Below are 22,695 nucleotides of genomic sequence, written 5' to 3' on the forward strand. Positions count from 1 at the left end.
CCTCCCTGTGAGACCTCTGCTCACAGCCAGTAGTCATGGAAAACAGGACAAAACAGATGTGGATGCCCGAGCAAGTGAATAGTGCTCCTTTATTCATTGCCATTATGAAGCGAGGTGTTTTCCTCTCCTCACCATCTTGGCGGGCCTCCTTTGTGTGTTGGTGGCCTGGAGTGGTGGCAGGAGGAAGGTGCTGGAAGCAGCTGGCATGTTGTACCTGCAGCAACCCAGTGGATCTAATTTTGGGATTTGGGCAATGCAATGAGCTCCTCCGCTTGAGGCCATGTGGAAGGATGTCTCTGCCTTGCCTGAAGGGACCGTCTACCTGTTTTGAATGGATGGACCAAGAGCAGGCAGAAGGGTGGCAGGACATCTGTGCACTTGAGGCTGGTACAGCATCAATACTTTCATTCAGAGCTCTTCCTGGGATGGCTTTTTCTAAGGGCGAGCCATGAAGGATGGGGCAGCTTGTCCCCTGTTGCCTTTCCTGCCTCTGCCAGGGGGTTGATGCTAGTGGGGGGCTTGTGCTAGGGCTTTCCTTGTGGCATATATAATTTAAGAGAAAGGAAGAAAACAGGGACAAGAGGACATAATTTGCTTACTCAGCTAGGGGATGGGCAGTGAGAGGAATGTATTGCTAATTAATATGAACTATTGATCACATTTGGACAGAGGTGTTGCTGTGACAGGGAGTAGCGTCCACCTTTGCCCCATTGGACCATCCAGGGGGTTATTTAGTCCTTTTCCAGTCCAAGGATTGTTTTGGCAAGCCCTCCAGCTTTGTGTTGTCCTCCAGCATCAGAGCTGGTGGCAGTGGTGGGATCCTGGGGTCCCTGGCTCCCTGGGGACTGCAGCTTGCCAGAGCGGGGGTGGGCAGGACTCCCCCCCCATCTCAGATGGCACCTTGGGGGTCGCCTGGGGATGCTTTCTGACCGTGTAAGGGGAGCTTTCAGAGGAGCCAGGGGCTGGCTGCCAGGCTGCCTTTAATTCTCCCAGCTGGCAAACAGGAGGCCTGTGTCGGTTGCCGGGGCAATGGCGGGAAGCTGTGTTAGTTTAATGAAGCATTGGGAAGGCTGCTGTTTATTTCAGGGGAGCTGGGGCTCTCTCGCCTGCCAGGATGCTCCCCAGGGGTGGAGGGGCTGATGCTAAAGGTCTCCTAGGCTGTGCTCGCTGTGCTGTCCCACTTGACTGCCACCCTCAGCCCTTGCTGGGGTGCAGAGGCCAGCATTGGGCCATCCCACAGCACAACATGTCTGTCTGCTCCCCTTGCACCCGAGCACAGCATGTTTGGTGCTGTGTCCTCAAACTTGTCCTCCTCCAAAAGTGCTTGCCCCTTCCCAGGGAAGCCTCCTCGGCCCCACTCCTGTGTTGGAATACCCGGTCCTTGCCCCATGCAGGGTGCCTGCTTCGCCAGTGCCAGGATGCTGGGATGGACGCTCCTTCCCCTTCATTGCCTGCCTGGGGTATGGCAGTTACCTGATAGGTGTGCTGAACTTAATGTCTTGATTTAAGCAAATGAAGACTTGAAGCATCACTGTCTTCATAGTAAAGGTGACCTACAAAGGAAGGAGAGGAGTAGAAGAAGGGTGCAGGGAGGAAGCCTTGCATTTACGTGCTTTTCCCAGTGTCTCTTTATGAGTTAAAAAGGACCGAATGTGGGGCTTGGGCTTTTTTATCCTTCCTCACTTCTTTTCTTCCCAGCGTGTTATTTCAAGTACAAAAGGATTTCTGGTCTTGTTTAACCTCTGGGGGGGGGGGGGGGGGGGGGGGAGGGGGGATTCGATGGACAACTCGAGCTCTAATAGGCTTATGACTATTCAGATAAAACTTCATTAACTGAATTTTAAAAATAAGCCTTATTCAACCCTGTTAAAAATCAAGGGAGTGTAATTGGGTGTGAACAAACAAATACTAGGTGGAGAGCTTATTTGAAAGTTCTGTAAGCTGTGTGTCCATTTAATGCAAGGCTAAGAAAAAGCCTCTTGAGCCACAGACCCCTGAATTTTCAGGGGAAAAAAAAAAAAGACAAAATAAGATTATTGTCTTGCAAAGGAAAAAAAAAGGCCTTCTCGTATGTGAAAAGATAGATGTATTTGGTAAAGATACACAAACAGAAATGCACCTGATTTTTTTCTCCTCTCCCTTCCCCCTCCTTTTTCTGGTTCCCATTTAAAATGCCATATAAACAAATACTATGGTGCTTCCTCAGCTGATATAGCAGAGCCTCCCGTTGTCCTGCAGGAGCAGCTTTCCACATCAGCCCTTTCAGGATCAAATCCCCCCCCCCCCCAAAAAAAAAAAAAAAAATACAGCGGCATGTTAACCACCCTGCACCTGCTGGGGTGCCTGTATCTGCTGCCTGGGCGGCAGCATCCCGCAGGGGTTTGCAGGTTGCCTGTGCCAGCCCTGCCATGTGGATGGAGGACAAGGAGCCTGTCCCTCGGCGTGAAGCCCGCTTCAGCCCAAACTCTTCGACCCCCTGTTGCTAGCCTCCCTCTCTGGCCCGTTTCTCTCTGTACGTGAGAGTCTTGCACCCTGCGGACAGCTGGTAATTAAAAAACCTTGGAAGGGGATATTATTGAGTTAACAGTAGTTATTTGTCAGGCTGCTGGGGGGGGTGGGGGGGAGAGTGATCTATCCCCAGGGAAAGCTGCACTGACGAGGGGTGGGGGGGAGCAGGAGGGAGGAGGAAGTGGGGGCGAGATTGGCAGGTGACTGCCAGCTCTGAGGAGATGACAGCGGCAGCAGCTCCGCCAGTCCCACTTGAACACTGCACTGCAGGTACTGGGTTAATGGGTGGGAAGTGGTGAAGAAGAATATCAGGGTGGGTGGCTGGAGGGGAGGGTGTTGGCATGGGGGAGTTGATTTCTGTTAAACGCCAAGATAGAGATGACACTCTCTATATACATGTAATCATTAGACTTTTCATTCCTAAGAATATTTTCCTTCATGCAATTTTTTTAAAATGCAGAGAAAGCTTTCCCTAAACCTGACAGTATTCTACCTACGATCACTTCCCCCTTGCCAACGTTACCATGCTCTACAAAAACGGTCTGAAATGCTGTACTATTTTTGACCATTTCTTTAGGATATTTGTAGTGAAATTTTAATTTTTAAGCTGCTAGGAATAGGCTCCTCAGTCCCACATCATCACCATGTAGCAAGGCCTTTTTACTGAACATGAGACTGCATTACAATCTAAACCTCACAATTTTCTTGTTTGATGATACTGACTATCCAACTAGAAAATTCATGTATCCTCCTTTTGCAGGACTGGCAGGTTAGACCCAGACTGAAGTCCTGATTGACATCTGCAGACAGCATTCTTGCTCATGCTCACTCTCTCTCCCCCGTGCTCATGCTCGCTCTCTTTTCCTCTTTTCCCTTTCGGAGGGCAAAACATCTGTTTGCAAAGGGCTGAGGACATGCGCTGCACAGGGAGATAAAAGCAAAGAGCCCTCATCCCATGTAAGAGTTCATAGATCTGTAACTCAGGGGGCTGGCAACAGGGTTTGGCAAGGGTTGAAATCCTTCTGTCTTTCTCCCTTCTCATATGTTTGAATTCGAAAAACAAAAACAACCGGGGTTATCTCAGATGTGCAATAGTGAGGATTTAGATGTCAGCTTCGCTATCAGCTTCATTCTTTGTGTACAAAGAGAGAAAGAGGATCACAGATTTGCACCTAAGCTACACACAGCGATGCCTTGGTTTATCACAGCGAAGGAAGCCCATGCCTCTCCCCTTCCACCACAGCAGAGTTAAACCCCAGAGGCCTTATGCAGGCGGTGCCTGGGTTAGAGTCGCAACAAGGGCACATGATTGTAGACCTGCATGATACATAGCAAATGAATGAAGCCTCAAAAAATGTCTCTCCTCTAATGCGTCTCCCTCCTACCACCAACAGCCCCCTGTAAAGTATTTAGCCATTAAAATGTTGGCTTTTCTCTTTGACCTGCTGTGGTTGTGGAAAGGGCCACCACCTACCCCAGCGCACCTGTGATGTTACAGGGTTTAGTCCAGAGAGTAGGTAAGGTTTCTGAGCTGTGAAAACAGTTGATGGGCTGGTCTGTACATCCAAATTGACCTATGGCTCAGGTACTCTGCTGGTGCGCATATCAGAAATGCCTGCAACAAAAGGGGCAAACTCCCTTTTATTTTCCAGTGCTGACATAGGCATGCTGATTCATATTACAGGGAGATACATATTTTGACTGCTTGACAAAGAAAATCATGCCCACGACAGCTTCTTGTCATGCAAGTAATCCTACTAAATGGAAGCATGACCAGCGCCATCTGTTTTGAGGTGTCTTCTTCACTGTGGTTTCCAGAGTCCTGGTGTGGCTGGTTTCAGGGTACTGTGTTTTAACCTGGCGACTGTCTGCAGTCTTTGCTGAACAGCAGTAGGAGCTTTGGGCATTTAGCAGCTTTGAAAATTACATCATAGACATCTTAAATGGTACTTCTCAAGTGTGCATTGGTTTTAAAGCTTAGCAGTCAGCCTTTTGGCCATATATATAGATCACACACACACTGAACTGCTTACTAGGAATGCCAGTTATTTGAATTCAAAGAAAAATTGCACATTTTTCTCCTGCCTTCATCCTCCCCTTTTCTGTTTTCTGCGTGGAATGAGGATCCCAGGGACACACCTTCTGGCCTCTGACATGCAGCAAGACCTTGAACTGGACCATGAACGTACTGGCCTGTCAGTTTTGCTAGTGGTAGAAGGGGCTCACCGTGTAAAGTGCTACCTGCTCTTTGGATGCTTGCACTGCAACCTGCTGTATTTTCGCTGTTGCTAGCGTGTGGCAGCAAGAGTTCAGATGCTTGCAGCCTTGCTTGGGGGTAAAGGGGGCTGGGGGAAGACACCAGCAGAAGACAGAAACGAACCCCCTGGTTTGAGCTGTGGCTCACAATTAACAGGACTGAAATTTTTGGCAATTCTCAGGGTAGCGGGAGTGGGTAACACAAAGCCAGCATTGGGAGCTCATTTTAATTTCAACCATCTTGTGCATGTGTAGTTGGCTCTCTTTGTTTAAAGAACTTGGCCTTCAGGTAGATTTTATTTGGATGGCTTGCTTATCCAAAGAACATTAATGACTTTCCTTGAGGAGTTCCAGCCAGTACCTTTGCACCCCGGTTCTCCTCTAGCCCTGTTTTCTCTTTTCCATAATCTCCCAGTGCCCGGCAGCAAGCCTTTAGGGTACATGCGCAAGCGAAAGGAGCTTGAGTTGGGGAATTAATATTCCTGGAACATAACACCAGCAGCATGCACACGCTGAGGAGAATATTAGAGCTATTAGCGGTGGGAGTTTGGAGTGCATGCAATATCTAGATGGAGAATTCAGTGTGATTAATCTGCCTCTAAGCAGCAGCCTCCGGGCTCTGGGAATTCTGTGGCACGTTTGAAATCAGAACTTTTTTTAATTACCTTTCCGCATCAACAAAACAATTGCAGTTGTGTGAAAATAAGCCCATTCAGTCCCTGCCCTGTCTTTTTTTTTTTTTTTTTTTTTTTTTTTTTTTTCCTTTCTTCTTTTTGGACGAGACATGCTGCTGAAGCCCTGACTATTTGTGGTCCCAGCAGCTCTGACAGCACTTTGCACAAGTGCAGAGGGACTTAGCCTGGGAGAGTTGGCCAGCCTCCAAGTCAGGTAATTGCATTGTGGGCCAAGTTGGAGCAAGTCCGCGCTAGTCGGTGTGCCTGTGTTGAGATTCCTTCCTCTTCCCACTGCTTTATTCCACTTCCCAACAAATGCCTGTGCCTCCCTTTCTCCCCCCTTCACCTCCTTGCCTTGCTGGCATCCTGGCATGGTGGCAGCCATGTTGCCTCCCTGCCACGGGCAGGTTGAGAGAGATTCCCCAAGAGGGAAGGAGTGGGATAAATGTGGAGGCTTCTCTCATGCAGTTGGCAGGGTGGAAAGAAATAATTAAAAAAGATGAAAGGAGCTTGTCAGTATAAAAATGGCAGCAAAGTTGTGGTCAAACAAGGAGCAAGACTTGCTGAAGGATATGAGATCGGATGGGGACCTTCCTGCTTGCAGTTCGTACCTTTTTCCTCCCTCTCACAATTGGAGGCAGGATTCCTTCTGTTGCAGCCTGGTTTATCGCTGTACTGGCATAGAGAAGCCATAAAATGACAGGGGAAGTCTTTCCTGGTGCCATGGCCGTGCCAGGGCTGGGGTGATGCCCCAAGGTGCTGGGGATTCAGAGTTGGTATGGGAACAGAGGCTTCAGCCATGGAGGAGTTCCCACCTGGAAAAGCATCTTCTGGCCACCTGTGTTTACGCTGGAAGCATGTAGAGCTGCCAGGGTACAGAAGTTTCTGACAAGTACCTCTCGCCCCTGCATGCTGCCGGGCTTCCAGCACCACTGCGCATGCTGCTAGCCCTCTGGGGCATCCCAGGCACTCGTGGGGTGCTCCTGCCGTCCGGCAGCAGCAAGCCAGGAATGTACCTGCCAGCCGGTTCGTGGCAGGGATCTGGATCATTTCCTCCCCGCTTCTCGCTCACTCCACGTACAGATTTCCCTCCTGCTGCACTGGCAGGTTGCGGGAAGGGCAGACTGCAACGGCAATGCTGTTTTCTCCTCCCTTCCAGGTCGGCACGGCAGTGGGGAATGCTTTGCAAGTCTCGGCGAGGGCAGAGATGGAGGCTGGAGAGAGCAGCGGACACACTGTGAGGAGCACAGGCTGTCTCCCCTTTGGCTCTGCAGTTCAAATAACTTTATAAATATAATGTTGTCCACAATTAGCACTGTGTAATTTTTAAATTATTATTATTTATTTCACTTGGCTGTGGCTGTGCCCTTGGCTTATCCCTCTGAATTCCTGGCCTTCAGGCATGATTAGCACAGTGGAAGTGTTTGAGCTGCCTTGCTTCAAAAGGAGAAAAAAATATTCAATTTTAAACACAAATAACAGATATTTTATTTTTTTTCCTTATTTACCAACATGTTTGCGGTTGTGTTAAATTTTAAGAAACTGATGTTAAGAAAAAATCCTCCAGCTGGATAGACAAAAAAGTCCCCAAACCGTACAACTTTGCAGGTCACATTAAACCAATAGCTACTTAATAACCCTTTTTTTTCTTTTAGGGTTTATTTCAGAAATGGCCACAGAAGTCTGTATCATCAGCTTTTGCTCCCAGAGCAACATTCAAGCATTGCCTTGTACTGGGAGTACATCAAAGCCTCCTGACCTCTCTCTCACCTACCCCAGCCTCCCTGCCAGTCCCCAGGGCACCTAAAACCTAGAAATGCGCTGGGGAACTGAAAACCTCTCTTTAACCCTATTCCCTTGCTTAGGCCTCACATACAACTCTGTTACCTTAACCCTGACCTTTAATGCCTCTTTTCCTCCAATTATATTTTAAAAGTGGTTTATTTCGGATCCTCAGGTGGGGGAAAAGAAAACCCCAAGAGCACACTGATCAGCGTTACCTTGGCCTGGCCCATGGCTCCCAGACCTCTGCCACGGAGCTTCGGCCACACTGGTGACTGTGCTGGCCGGGTGGCTCTCGGTGCTTGCCTTCCCACCGCGTATCAGGTGCGACCCGCAGCATCCCTGTTTCGGTCCTTTCCCCTCAATCCCCCCCTGCTGTCCCCCCACAGAGCCTCTCCCCCGGCCGCCCGTGCCTGTCGATTTTTCCCCCAGCACCTCATCCTGCTCCAGCCCCGGCAGGTCCAGCGCGGCTGCGGCGAGCGGCACCGTCCCAAAAGGGCTGCAGGAGCCTGTGCTGCACTGGAGGATGGTGCCCAGGCTGGCGCTTGCTGTCCATCCTGCCCAGACCACTTTAAAAAGGTATTTCCATCGTGGTCACAAACTTTCTTTGGGGAAAAAACCCACAAAAAACCTCAACAAAAAAAGAGAGCATGTTTTATACAAAAAAAAAAAAAAAAAAAAAGCCATTTTCTTGGCCAGCCATTTCCTGAGTTCCCTTTGTTACTACTGCAGATATGTGTTTGAATAAGAGCCTTTTCCCCTCCCCTCTCCTATTCCTCCCTGTTCTACCCTGCAGTGAAGTCACAATCCGGCGTTTGTGGGCTCTGTGTGATGTCAGAGACTCAGCCTTGTGACTTCACCGGCGGGCTCAGGCAGAAGGTGCAGACGGGGCTGAGAGAAGAGAAAAAAAGCCCCCTCCTCTTCCCTTCCCCCCCTCCACCCTCTCGGTTTATAAAACCAGTAGCTGAGATAAATCGGAAGGGGGTGGGGAGAAGCAGCAGGGAAAGCTGAGAAAGATGCCAGAAAGGTACAGTAAATGGGCTTTATCTCTCTCTTCCTCTCCCTGAAAGTTGAGAGTGGAAAATTGCCCTGCAGAGGCCAGCTCTCGCCGACCACACGCGCGGCGGCGGCGGCCGTGTGTCTGCGGCGCCCTGTGCGTGTCACCCGCCCCAGTGACGCCGCCGTGCCCGCCCGGGCGCCCGCGGGTGGGGGCGCGGGGGAGGCGGGCGGGGGGCGGCCGGCTCCGGCCGCGGGGAGCCGCTGGCCCTGTCCCTTTGCGGAGGCCCCGGCTGCTGGCTGCAGCCTGGCCCCTGCTCCGAGACCGGCGTAAATGGGTTGGGGGGGGGGTTGTGCATGTGCGTGCGTCTGTGTGTGGTGTGGGGGGCTTCCCCCCCCTTCCTTCCCCCTGTGTCTCTCATTGACGATGCCTTTTATATTTTGTTTTGGTTTTGGATGCGTTTTCATTTTTTTCTCGCTCTGCAGGTTCAGAGTAGCACGGGGGTGGATGGGGTGGGGGCCTGCCATTTCACCGTGATGCGTGGGTACACCAGGAGGGAGAAGGGCAGGGCCTCAGGGTCACATTCTCAAGGGCTGTGAGATATGATTTCTTCTTTAATATCTCCATCTTTTTTGGGTTTTGGTTGTTGTTGGGTTTTTTTAACTGACATCCGCACAATAGCAATGTGGGTGCACCAGCAAAAAGCAACCTCAAAAAAAAAAAAAAAAAAGGAAGGAAAAAAAAAGGGGGAGGAGGAAAAGGGGGGGTTAGCTTGCCCCTCCCTTCTTCTTCAGCAATATTTTTTTTTTCCTGTGTCCAATTTACTGTTCACTGGAGATTTTGGACAAAGACTGGGGCAGTGGGTGGGCTGCTTTGAGTTTTGTGATATAATATGACTGGAGTGAGAGAGTAAAGCACAGACAATTAAGGATCGGCGCGAGGGCTTTGCTCATTCAGTCTGTTGAGGAAGCCGTCATTTTGTGTTAGTGTGTGTGTCTGGAGGAGGAAGGATAGTGGAGAGTGACAGTGGAAGGATGCCTAACGTTGTGGTGTATTTGTACTTGCTAAACGCCTGCTCTAGGAAAGGGGGGCTTCCAAAGAAAGGGATGAGGAAAAGGGGGTCCTTCTGAATTTGCCCCTCAGTGAAGCCACTTCAGACCGGACTCTGGCTGCTGGGAACGTGATGTTTTGTTGCCTCCTCGAAAGGGGAGGGCTGAGGAAGGAAAAGTGCATGCAGGTGTCAGGCAGGCTTCTTGCTGCCACCGCTCTGCGAGGCACCTCACCCCGATGACCGGTGGCTTCTCCGCCTGCTGTGGTTTGTGAAGTTCCTGGGCAAAGCTCTGCATCCCGACTGGCTGCAGCACCGGGCTCCCCTCTGCTCCTGGGTCACTTGGGTCCCGACGCTGCACTCCACTCCTAACGACCCAGAGCGCATCCTGCTTTTGTAGTTATTTATTTCTTTATTTCAACTACTGGACCCTGGCTGTCCTCTGCCAGTACATTTCAAGGCTGATGAATAGCACCCCCTGCAGTTATAGAGCTGATCTTTTGTAGCACAGATGTATAATTAATTGTGCAGCACTTTTGCAGTCTGAACAGGCAAGTGGATTCTTGGAAAACACCCGTGTACTGCTGCCTGCTTCTCAGACCCCCGACTCCACAGCCCTTAAGGGAGTGACCTACTGGCCATAGCTTGGGAGCCTCTGTCCTACCATACTGTCCGTAGTGATCTGAAACAGAATTCAAATCCAGGTCTTTGGTGTAAAAGACAAAAACACCACAAAAAAGCCCAAACCTAAAAAGCACTGCTGTGCAGCAAGACTCCTCTGCCCCTGCTCTGACATGAAAGGACTTCAGGCGTTATTGCATCTCTGCTCCATCAAGGTGGTGACGTTTAGGGATTTTTTTTTTTTTCCCTCCTTCTTTCTTCTCTCAGAGGGGAAGTAAGGATTTGTTAGTTTGTAAAGCACTTTGAAGATAAAAATCATTGTGTTGTGCTGAGTGCTGTCTGGTGGCTTGTCTGAGTCACAACCCGGGCTTGGCTGGGAAGCAAAGCCTGGAATCACCCCGCAGCCCCCTTGCAGGATTAAGTCAAATGCCCCACTGCGGGAAGGTCCTGCTTTGGACCTCTGGCACCAGAAAGGGCAGAAGTGGAGGTGATCAAGTGGGACTGGACACTCACTGCATGCGAGCCTGGGAGGTGGGGGACAATGAGCAAAATGGTCCCCGTGAAACTGGGAGCAGAGGACATCGGGGATTCGATTTAGCTAAGATAAGATAAAGAAGAGATTTTAAGCCTCATTGTCTTGTCTGGGTATGGCAGGATTGTCCCCTATGGGGTTTTCCTCAGTTCTTTATCTACACCTGCTTTTAAATGAGTCCTGAAAGAGCAGAAAACAGTGGAGAAAACCCTTTCCTTTCATTTCTCTTCAGCTGGGGACATCTGTCGCACAGGACTGTAACCATGTGTGTTTGGGGAGGGGGGAGGCATGCATCACTTCAACCCCATGCTAGGACATGAAAGGATTAAATCTCTTTCCTAAGCAAAGTGGAAGGTCCCCAGGTGTCTTCTCTCAGGCTCAGAGATTGCAGTGGGAGAAGGAGGCAGGATCCAGCTGGGTAAGAGACCTCATCAAGAGCATAAAAGCATTTAGGGTAAAGGACAGTCTGTCTCCCTGAGTAGGGGAAGTAATCAGTGAGGATGTGCGAGGGTCTCTCAAAAAGCCCTAGCAGGTGATGCTTGTATTGGAGGAGAATTTCTAGGTAGTGGTGAAGAGGAATGAGCTGAAAGTGTTAATTGGTTCCCCCCCTCCCCCTTTCTGTTAAGATATTCCCTTTCTTGTAACCACCACTGCTTTTTTCTGGCCCTCTTTTTTTTTTTTTTTTTTTTTTTTTTTTTTAAACTTCAGTCTCAATGAAGAGGACTGTTAAGGAAACCCCTCTGCTTATCACTTAAGGCTAGCTGCTGACTTACTGTTTCTCAGATGAGATAATGCTAGCTTATTGTAAATAGGGTGACTACCCTTTTTCATCAATATTAGGAATAACCTGACACCTTGATCTTCAGCCCGTGGAATGAATCTCACTGTAAGATTTCAAAGCATTGCTGGTTTTGGTGAAGAGAGTTGTCCCTTCTCTCACCCCACGCTCTCTCCTATGGAAAGGCTTAGCTCTGGGGGAAGGATCCTTGAGCTGTGGGCAGGTACCCCAGGGAATGTGAAATTTCACCCCTAGTGAAATGCTTTCTCTCTGCCAACGTAAGCAGAGTCTCTTCATTAAACCTGGCTTCAGCCAGGGTTATTAGGGGACCACCTTGAGGACTGCAGCCCTTGTATGCTGCTGTTCCTCATGAAAATGTTTGTGTTGGGATAGTTTGTTTTCTCTTTGTGGGTTTGGGATTTCTAAAACTTGCTAAAACCAGTGGAGACCCATTGAGTTGGTAGGTTGACATGAATTGTTCTTGCTGAGGCTTCTGTTCTTGCTGGTGATGTCCTAAGGAGTGCCCATCTTATTTTCTGGGCCCTGATAGAACCAACAGTGTTTTGTTTAGGTCTAATTACTCTGAGCACGTTTACAGACAAGTTAAATAGGGGGCCTTCAGTCCTAATCACCTCTCAGGACAAATGTGAGTGCCGGGAGGATTCCCAGCTGCAGAAGATAATCTTTTCAACAAGGATGATGAAAGCACCAATATACAAGCAGAGGTTTGTTAGTCTGAACCTGAACTTAAGCAGGCAACTGGAAGAGTCCCTTGAATCCTGAAACAGAAACAAGTTCCTGAAGGTTTTACTCCATGCCTCAGACTCCCCAAAAATAGGTCTGTCCACTCTGCAAAGTTTAATGCTGATTTTCTTAACCCAGGATGGTTACCTCTATTACCTGGTAGCTTTTAAGGCATCCCTGTTGCTTGGGTTAGGTGACATGAATCAAAATACACTTCTTTCCCCCACTGCCAAATGTCTTGGTAGTGCTCGTAAATGGTTGAATATGTTGTTTTTAAAGTTGAAAGTTCTGTATGTTCTCTTGTGCACTATTCTGACTTGGATTTGAATGTGACTTAGAAGTAACGCAGAGTACTAAAATAAGACATTAATGTCTTCTGAAATGTAGAATTAGAGGATTTGAGCTTTGAATGTACTTTTATGAGTCTCAAGATACAAAGTAATTAAAGTGGTCATATTTGAAGTAGGTTTTTTTTCTTTCTTGTGTTTTGTTAGCAATAGGAGATATATAAGTAAACTGTGGTGAAGCTTAAAAGAATACTCTTTATAAATTAATCTTGCTGCTGAAATGGGACCAGAGAACATCCCTATACATGACAGAAAAAGCAGAAATCAGTTTCTGTGACAAGAAGTTAATGAGATTTCATGCAACATGTATCTTCAGTGGACCCTTAGATTACCCAGTATAAATACAGCCTTCATACCAGACGAATGTGGACGACCTCTTGATTTTGGTATAGTCTGATGCCCTCTGCTTTTCCTCTTGCTGCTGCAAGCCCTTCTCATGTGCTGTTCCATGTGCCTGAATTCTGGAGCATGGTGGCAGCAAGGTGACTGGAAGAACTAATGCTGTTCCTTCAGGGACTTCCTCCCACCACCCCGTTGGAACAGCCAAGATTCAAAACAGCTATTGCATGCATCGGGGAGGAAACCAACAGGGAGCAAAGTAAGAATCAGAATCATAGTTGCCTCTGAAATTGGGGACTATATGTCATGGGGATTTAAGCTTGTTAAGCCTGGAAATTCACACTTCCCTGTAGGCAGACACCCCCCCCCCACCCCCCCCACCCCAAATGAAACCTCTGTAAAAGGCCAGCAGAAGTAAAAGCAAAAAAAAAAAAAAAAAAAAAAAAAAATCCTTTCTGTAAAACATGTTGAGGCAAGGCAGAGTTGGTTTTGTGTAAGACCATTTAAAAAAATATGAGTTCTAATATTTGAACTTCTCCTTTTATTTAGATATGTTTAGCAATTCAGATAATGAAGATTTGTTGATGGCCTTTTCTGCCGTGTTAGAGACAGTCTTGCTAGAGAATCCTGTTTGTGTGACTTTCTATTATAATTTCCACCTTTATTTGGACATACACATGGAAATGTGGTCCGTTGGTCTGTTTTTCCTCAAAAGCCCAGCTTCTGTTTTTTCTCGCTTTTTTTACTAGACTTGGATTCTTTTGTCTGCAGCATCACAATTACTTTTACAGCAACTAATTCTGATTCTGCCAGAAGCAGCTTTTTGGCAGAAGGTAAAAGGAATAAGCAGAAGCAGCTGAGCAGGTCTTAAGGTACAAAGATCTTACTTTCATGAATCAGCTGCTTATAGCAGGAAGATGAGAGGACAGAAGTGTTGCAGTATTAAAAGATGGAGCAGAATTGTCTCCCATATAGGTGATTTTAATATTTCTCCTGCTATGATTCATGCTACCTACCTATCGTTTTCCTTCCTTTGAGGTGCTCCAAAGTCTTCCAACCCAGTTGTTGCTCTGTTGCAGGACTTAACACTATGGTTTATGGAGAGGATAGCATTTTTGTGTCTGGAGGATAGCAGCTTCCAAGTGATGCAGCTGAGACATGACAGTATGTTGAGAATCTGTGCTTGTCCAAAATACTTTCCAGCAAGCACACAGATCCTTTGGCTGTCTTAAGGGGAAAAGTTCAATATTGGTGAATTAATGAGAGGAGAGCCCTCCCTGTCTTCGTTGCAATTCCTTGGGAGATGTCTGATACGGCTTCTCCCTTGTGTAGGGTCAGATGTAACACTTTTTATCTGAAGTAAGCGCAAAAGGAACAGGAGGAAGGTATGGGAAATCCTGGGGCTAGATAGGAAGAGAGGTAGGAAATGTTAATGAATGCAGCCATGCTGATGTCTTTCTTGGAGAAAGAGAAACAGGCTAGCTGCCCTTGCTTTACATTTGCTTAAAGATGTAGCTGTCCCACCGTGAATATAAGTTTCAGTCCCTGGTTGCGTGACCTGTAGGTGCCCGATCTTGCGGTCATCTTTTGTATTATCTATCTTCAAGCTAGCCTCTAATGCCCATTCCTGTAGCATCTAAGTGCCTTTAGATGAAAGCTGCAAAAGTGCAGTGGTGAGCCTGTGCATGACATAAAATTGTGTAACGGGGGAAAGGATTAGGATAAGGGTAGTACTTTGAGGGGACAGGTGCCGTGCCTGTGAGAAATCTGCGTGCCTGACTCTGCAGAGACTTCAGCCTCCTGGTGCTGCTAGTTCAGTGCTTTTCATCAGGAATGAAACCTTTTGTAAAGAAGTCGTCTCTCAAGAGGACCCCACCAGCTGCATTCAGAAATCATCTTTCCTCTAAGAAACACTGGGGTGCTCAGAATCTTTTGAGCGTATGTTACCTGACAATTCCTTCTCGATCCTGCAAGCTGCATCACTTGCTGTCCTCCCCCCTTCCAGGCAGAGTGAGGTCAGACAGAGAGTGTGTGGAGATGAGAGGTGGTTGAGGTCAGGAATGGTGTCATCCTTCCATCCTGTCCCCTGTGTCGTGTCGTGTCTCCCCCCCCCCCCCCCCCAGCTGCTAATGTATGCTTCTGGAGAGCCACACAAACTGAGTAATTACTGCATTATGGCTAGATCAGAAGTGGTGACCTCAAAGACAGAAGGAGACTCTCTATCTCCATTTGTCAGTCCTCTTGGGGTCAGAAGGACCTTTTTTCTCTGGGATCTGTGGTAGAGGGGAAAGGGATGTGCAAGGTAAGCTTTATATTAAGGCATAACAGGGAAAAAACGTTTGCTTTTGCCATTACAGAGTTCATGTACAAGAAAAGAGTCAACATTGCTTGCATGTGTGCTGCAATAGCAGCACTGGTAGGAGCAGTGGCACTAACCCCAGGGGCTAATCGGGGGGCTTTATTTTGCCTGGAATCTCCCATCCATTGTAGAGGAGGGTGCCAAGTTTTGAGGCCATTTTCCTGACCGTCTCTGCCTTGTTTGTGCCTCTGTCCTTGGAAGCACTTTGATTAGGAGCTGGGGGAGGGTGTCTGGGTGGAAATGGGTAGGATTTGGAAGGTTTCTGTTGTGGTAGTACCATAATGGCTCTGTACAATTAGGGCTGACCTGACTGTCTTACACTAGAACCAGAGACTTCAGTCTTTCTTACAACTGTGGTGTAGTGCATCTGCTGAATTTATAGCACTTAACTCTTCAATGATGGAATATGTTTGCTGGAAATGTACTTGCAAACCAGTTTAAGTTCTTGCATTGATTTGAAAATGGATCCTTTTAAGGGTTTGTTTTGGTAAGTAACCAGTTTTGGCCTTAAATCCTTGGGTTTTTTCTTCTTTTCAGAACTGAAGGGTGATTTGCTTGTAAGTTGCTTTAAGAGCATGTAGATACATACTACTGATGACTTTACCCTGAACTAGAACTGTTTGCATGAGTGTTAGCTTCCCGCCTGATTGTGTGTTTGCAGGATCAGAGCCCTAATAGCATGATGGACGTTACTTTCTTCATTAGTCCTAACTGTTTTAGTTTAAAAATTACTTTGTGTGTAACTAATGGTGGTCAAGTAGTTGTCACTGGATGGCCAAGTCAGGATGTTGAATTTCTTCCTTCTGGAAATAAAGTGAAATGTTCAGTGGCAAAAAAAAACTCGGTGATGTGAACAAGGTGTACTAATGACAGTGTTTTTTCATGCGGAGTCTGCAGACAGCCAAAAATTAGTTTCTGAGAGAATCAAGTTCTCCATTAAGCTCAGTGGGGTTGTACATTAAAGCCCGATACATCACTTCAAAAGCTACAAAGGATATTGTGTCTCTGCTTGTGTGATATTTAACTAATATAGTTTTGGTAACTTTGTTTTCATTCTGCGCTTTTAATGACCCTTTATATTACCAGTGATGCCTACTGTAGTACAACAGCTGACGATAGCGTGGCATTTACCTGTATTTATAGCCTGACGTTTTTTTAAACTTCATTTCGTGCCTTAAAATCAGCCACACAGTTACGAGCTTTTAAATATTTTAAAAAGCATCTCCTCTTGTACTTCCCTTGTAACACCTATAAGTACTCATTAGCGGAGATGGGAAATGTTGTTGTGCAGCAGACTAGAGATCCAGGTATTTAAGTATGCTAATTCACTTATTTTTGGTCCTTTGAAAAATGTTGGACTTGTGAATGTTAGCTGTTCTTGTAGTTTTATAGTGCCTTTTTGAGCATTGTACAAAACTGTTTCTATGTATGCTGCAACTTCATTTTGGACATTCAGTAAAAAAAAAATCTCTATATACCAAGATTTTATAGATGGGTATTTTCTCATGTATTTGTATACACAGAAAGGTTTTACCTTAAGGTAAGTTTAAGTTTAACTTAAGGTAGAGTGCTGCAACCTTATAAATCTACATAAAGGATTGACCTCAATTGACATTTCACTTCAAAATCAGAAAACAGATAATGCAAAATCAAATTATAAAAACCTTATCGAGTTCCCCCACCCCATTACAGCTTTTATCACAGCCCTGGATCCCCAGAGGGAATGCTGCTCTAACCAAGCTCTTAGCATGCCATGGCAGTCAACAAGATTAAGGCTGTTTGCGACTAGAGCAACCTCACAGTTTATCACAGTGAATGTGCTGTCGGATCCTCTTCTTCAGGCAAAGGAAGCAATGACCTCCACCTCCCGTAAGTGAACCACCATTCCTTAAATGCTACATGCAAATAGGCAACAAGTGCTGAAGAGAGCAGGGGCACACCATACTGCAAGAGCATGCAATAAGGCAGCATCTGTGTGCTCCAGCTGCAGCTCCCAGGTAGCTGATGCAGGGCACATTTCAGTAATCTCATCTGCGAGAGAAGGCATAGATCAGAGCAGAAGGCTTGCCTCCAAAAGGAGCTGTTGCCTGTTGAGTCCAGAGGGGGGTGGAGGAGCAGGCAAGTCCTTCGTGGGCACTCCCGCTTCGTGACTTGCCCAGCTGGCAGCTGCGGAGTCCCCGACACTGGTGAATTGTGAACCTGAAAGACAAAGGGTAGGAGCACGTGTAATTGTTGTCTGCTCTGGTTGTTTTCCCCAGACTATTGCCATCATTGCAGTCGTGCCTAGATGGAATTTCAGCCAGGCTCTGAATTACTTTTGACAGATAATGCATGGTACAAGATATGGTGGTTCGTGTTTATTTTACATAAAGAGCAAGTCACCTGTGGAGGAACCATCAGTGAAGTTGTCAGCCGGTTGTGCTTACAACACAGGCCTCCTAAGCAGTTCGTTGCTTTTTGGGATGAGCTATGAGCATGGGCCTTCTCTCAGAATCAGGCTTGCTGAGGATTTGGGGAACAGAGCTTGGGAAGCAGGGCAGACTGTCTTGAAGCTGTCATATCTGCTTTGTAAAGTTCCTGGCAAAGTGAGGTTTAAATGATGTTCGAGCTTTCTCTGCCCAGCACTTCGAGCTGCTCAGGCTGCCAGCCTCCTGCGTTTTCACGTGAGATGCTCTGAGTGGCAGATGGAGGAAACTGTAGTGTCATACAGAGCTTCCTTTGCTGGCATGCAGGCTTAAATGAAGGAGATGATGATTTGACAGGCGCTGCATCCTTGCTCTCGGGCTGCCCCCTCCACCAGTCTCCTTGCCCCATCGCTCTCAAAAATTAAACCCAAAGACCAGTGAATATGCTCCAAAAAGCTTAATCATTTCTGCAGCGTGGAAGTCGAACCGGACACGCTTCACTCCCGTATTTAAGGCTGACGGGGGCCTCGGAAGCGCCGGCAGCCCCGTCTCTAATCGTCCGGGAGGCACCGGAGCGGCGGGGGGCGCAGGGCTGGCCCCACTGGGCGCAGCCGCGCGTGCCGAGCCCTCGCGCCGCCGGTGCCCCGCGCTGGCACGGCGCGCGCCCGGCCGCCCGCAGCCTCCATGTTGTTTCCCGAGCTCCGCGCGGCGCCGCTGCTTCGGGGCGCGCCCAGCCCCGGCTTGCGGCCTGGCCGCGGCTCGGGGTGTCCGCCAGGGCTGCGGGCCGGGGAAGGGGTTCCCCCGCCCCGCCGGCAGCCCTCCCGGGCCGGCGGCAGCTGCCTGCACCCCGCCTGGGAGGGGGCCCGGTGGGGAGGAGCGGCCAAACGGAATAAATTCGGTTCTTAAAATAACTCGGTATTGATTTATGAGGGGATGGACGTGGAAACCGCCGCGGCCCCGCCCCCGAAAGGGCTGAGGGGGCCCGCCGTCCTGCCTCCGCGCCGCCAGGGCTGGGCCGCCGGGCGGGGGCCTCGGGGGGCTGGGGCGTGACACGCGCGCCGGGCGTGCCTCGCCCACGTGCGGCGGCGGCGGTGCCGCCCGCTCCCAGCCCACGGGCCGGGCCTGCCGCTGCCCTTCCCCGGCCCCGCGGCGGGCAGGCGCCCTCAACGGGCTCCTCCCGGCGCTGCGCGGCCCCTTTAAGCGGGCGCGTGGTGGGAGAGCCCACCCCCTCCCCCACCCCCCCGCATGCTGCCGCGCGCACACATAGACATGTACACAGGCGCGCGCGCGCACGCGCCGCTCCCCCTCCCCTCCCCGCTCCCTCGCCCGGCCGGGACCCGCCGCCTCGCGCCGTTCCCGCTGGCGCGCGCTGCTCCCCAGCGCCCGCTGCCATTGGCTGGCGGGGGTCAGCTGACCCCGTGTTATTTCCTGTGTGTGTGCGCCTCTGTGTGTGTGGGGTGAGGGGAGAATGGAGCGAGACGCCCCCGGGCCCCCGCGGTCCCCCCGGCCCGGCCCCCGGCCCGCCGCGGTGCCCCGCCGCCCGCGCTGCTGAGCCGCCCCCGCCCCGCCGGTACCTCCCGCGGCGGCGGGGGGCACCGGGGAAGGCGGCGGGGGGAGGTGGGGAGGGAGGGTCGCAGGTAAGGGGCACCCGCGCTTGGGCCGGGCCGGGCCGCGCCGCGCCGCGGGGTGCTGGGGTTCGGGGGAGGCCTGGGGAGGGAGAGCTGCTGGGGGGGCCCGGTGCCCCCGCTGGGGAGGCCGAGGCTCCCCCGGCAGTGCGAGGGGTTGTGTGGGAGGGAATGTAGGGATCTCCGTGAGTTGGAGAGCGAGTGCTGGGTATGAGGAGGGCTTGAGAAAGGGCTCTTGGGAAGTTCTCTTCGTAGCATGGTTAAGCCCCCCCCCCCCCCCCCCCCTTTGTTTTTTTCTTTAAAGAAAATATGTTTGTGTTGATGTGTGTTGAAAGAGGCCCTCGTGCTCCGTGGTGAGGTGCACACCTGTTTTCCTGTCCCAAAAGATTGGTGTTTTGCAAGAACTGTGAAGTTTTTATGGGGATGTGGCGATTGGCGCTTCCGTTGAAGGGGCAACTGATTAAAAATGTCGGAGAAGAACAAGTTGCAGTAGGTGGACGGGCTGTGTTGTGAATGCTTGAGGTTCGTGGTGCTTTTTTTCTTTCTGTAGAGTTAACTCTACACTGCTCATTTGCAGAGATAGGATGTAGTGTGTTGGGGCTGCTGTGAGGATCAGATTTTCTTTTGTTAATGCTTCTTACTTTGCTGGAAGTCGTGTTTAGGACTGCAGTTGGAAGCTATTTTTCCTCACTTTCAAGGAAGAAATAAGAGAAAGTTACGTAACCTTAGTGTTTTAACCTATGTATCAGAGCTGTCTAATGATACCGGCACTCTGTTACTAAGCTGAAAATAGGAGCACATTTGTATGTGAATCAACAAGTGGTTGTCTCTGTGGGTAGATTTTGCACCATCAGAATCCTTTATTTTTTGTGTATGCTATCTTATTAGTAACATTCCCCCCTTGATTAAAAGGGCAGGCAGTTTGATTGAATTGCAGCCAAATGTTTCCTGTTCTGTTTCAGGGTGGCTTCTTTTAATCCTTCTTTTGAAAAGAAAAAAAATAAGAGATACACCTGCAAGGGGATTGAGGTTCAGTTTCAGAGCCTTCTGTGTTCAGTTAGCATTTTGAAAGCTATTCATGTGTGTGTAACTTGTTGCCATTGGTTGATTCATCCATGGGTAATTCTTTGGAGTGTTTGATTTTTTTAGCATGCTTCCTGATCAATAGGTGTGCATATAGCAGTTGGCTCACCTTTACCCTGTTTATTTGTAGAGCAATAGAGTGACTGCATGATGGAGATGCAGCAGCCTCCGGGTTAGGTTTGTAGCATGTTGGCCGAACTCAATTCGGGAAGAGCTAGACTTTTTTCACCTGTTTTCTAGACTGCTTTTTTGTTAGATAACTTTGGTTTCTGAGGCTTACAGACAGGTATTGTGATGCATAACTAAGTCCATTTGTTTAAGTATATGTGATAAATACTACTTAGTATTGTTACTTGTGAGTTTTCATTTGGCTGAAGTGTTTTGGGGTGGTTGTTTTTCCTTAAATCTGTGCCTTCAAATAGGGTTCCCTATTAGTTCACTTTAACTTGAGTTGTTTGAAGCTGTATTTCTTCATTTGCTGTGTCTGCATTATGTTGTTGGCCTATAAAAAGGCAGCTGCATTAGTGTACTGCAGAAAGAATTACTATTAAAAAAAAAGGACGGAGATACTTATTGGTTCAGTCATCTATGTCTTAAACTTTAATGTTACAAGGAGAGAATAATAGCTTTTCCTCATTTCTGTACATTGCTGGCATGTGAAATGCATATTTTTGTGTTTTCTGGTTAAATTAGCAAGCGAACTTACTATGCCTTCAGAGTGGGAGTATGACAGCACCTTTTATATCAAATATATGACTTGCTACAGTACATTCTTATTGCTTATAGTTTTGGGAATGACCTCAGACAAGCTTGATAGCTTTCGGTCTTTGTATTAATAGACTTAAATGTCTAGGGGAGGGTTTTGGGCCTTCTTGCAAGTTTGTATTCTTGAGACTACTTAGCTTTAAATCTCTTAGCGTCGTTTCTGGTAGAATGGTATGTGTTTTGACACAGTTTGGGCTTTGATCTCTAAATCAGATTTCAGAGGCTTTGGAACTGATGAAACCTGCAGTTTTGCTGAAATGTATGCTTTAATATGCCTTTGCAGCCTGGGGCAGGTTAAACATGGTTCCCTATATGAAAGCACTAGGAGCAGCTTGGTTGTGAGTGTCTTTAACAGGGGGTCGGGATTCTTTTTGTTGTTGTTTCATCCTTTACTTAGTAACTAATTCTTCATAAAGAAGTTTTGAGGTGAATGTTAAAGGAGTAAATCTGTTTCTGTAACGCGTAAATAAGATCTGAAGGTTATTCAGATGAAACAGAAAACTTCTTTATTAGTTGTAAAAAAACCCCCTCTTACTGTCAGAAGAAGTTTCCTTAATCTTCAGCTGAAGAACTGGGGAGATATTAACCTCTCCTTTACTACATATGAAAGGATACTCGGATTAAATTTAAAGGCTTAAAGCAGTGTAAGTAAAAGAGTGTTTAATATGGTTCTGTCTGTGATACGTGTATAAAGTCTGCAGGGGAAAGAGTGAAGTGTGTATGCTTTGGGGGTCCGTTGTTTCCCCCCCCCCCTTCCTGTTGCGGAAATGTGCGTAAAGAAATCCTTTTGGGTTCTCGGTATAACGTTAGAAAGAAAATCATTGCATGCCCCCTTTCTGCCTTCCTTTTTAGGTCATGTTTAACTAAACCACCCATGAAGCACAGCAAAATGGCAATACTGCTGCTCTTGGAAGGGTCCCTTCATAGGAATTGTACTGCACAATTCCTATTCTACCAACTTGGCAGGTTGCTGTCTGGAATGAGGGTATAATATGTAATAAACCTGAATAATTTTATGCTGCTTGCTTGGCTTCCTTATAATTTGAGATAAGGTTATATTTAAGAGTTTATAGCTGGCTTATGCATATCTTGCCTTTTGACACAGGGTATGCCAGATCTCTGTTTGGGTGGGGTAGCTTTTTAATTAAAACATGTATTTATTTTTTCATACCCTGTTCAATTATATTTTATACTTATGAAGGGTATTAGACTAATGTTTTTGGAACCTGAGTTCTCATAACTTTTTGAAAGATTAGAAATGTTTTTGGCAGTGCTAGCTTCTCAGGCTTCAATGTGTACCTTAACTGGCTATGTGAGAATTTGTGTTACTTAATCCTGCGATTGGCCTCTGAGACAGGAAAGATTATGTACAACGATTTCTGAAGAGCCAACTAGCGTGCTGATTTGTTAGTAGAGACTGGACTGAGACCAACCAACTTTTCCCATTCAAGTAATTAAACTGCAGTCCAATAGCAAAAGGTGGTTTTTCTTCTCTGTCTGGAGTGAGATCTCGCTCTGAAAAAAATTTAATGTCTGGCTTGGCTTTTGGACTTCTAAAAAATAAAGGAAGTCTTACTGTTAGTGACTTCTAATAGTGTTGATATGCTATGTAGAAATACTTTTTTTTAAAAAAAACTGTTTAGTACGCCTCAAAGAGGAGACAAACACAATGTAAGCAGAGGTTTGTAATTGTCTAAAATCATGCAGGGCAGGCTATTGTATTCTGATAATGAGATCCTAATGTGCAATTCTGTTTCTATCAAACTTTTCTTATTTTAAAAAAAAAGTCAGTATTGTTATTCTTCTGAGCTGCGTCCCCTCCCTTCCCCCTC

The 22,695-nt window shown here is 47.8% G+C and overlaps 1 protein-coding gene across 9 annotated transcripts in view; it reads left to right on the forward strand.

Annotated features, from left to right (window-relative positions):
* Nucleotides 1-22,695, forward strand: part of TCF20 (transcription factor 20) — a 131,491-nt gene that overhangs the window by 47,534 nt on the left and 61,262 nt on the right. For 5 of the 9 annotated variants that reach the window (XM_037387627.1, XM_037387619.1, XM_037387625.1 and 2 more), the window contains exon 3: nucleotides 16,678-16,854. The exons of 2 other annotated variants lie outside the window; for them this stretch is intronic. The gene's annotated coding sequence lies outside the window, so the exon portion shown is untranslated. Of the gene's footprint in view, nucleotides 1-15,878; nucleotides 16,855-19,306; nucleotides 19,538-22,695 lie in introns of those variants that run through there. 2 more of the 9 variants (XM_037387621.1, XM_037387622.1) reach the window with 2 other exon arrangements.

This window comes from Falco rusticolus, chromosome 5, assembly GCF_015220075.1.
Source record: "Falco rusticolus isolate bFalRus1 chromosome 5, bFalRus1.pri, whole genome shotgun sequence".
NCBI classification, from domain to species: domain Eukaryota; kingdom Metazoa; phylum Chordata; class Aves; order Falconiformes; family Falconidae; genus Falco; species Falco rusticolus.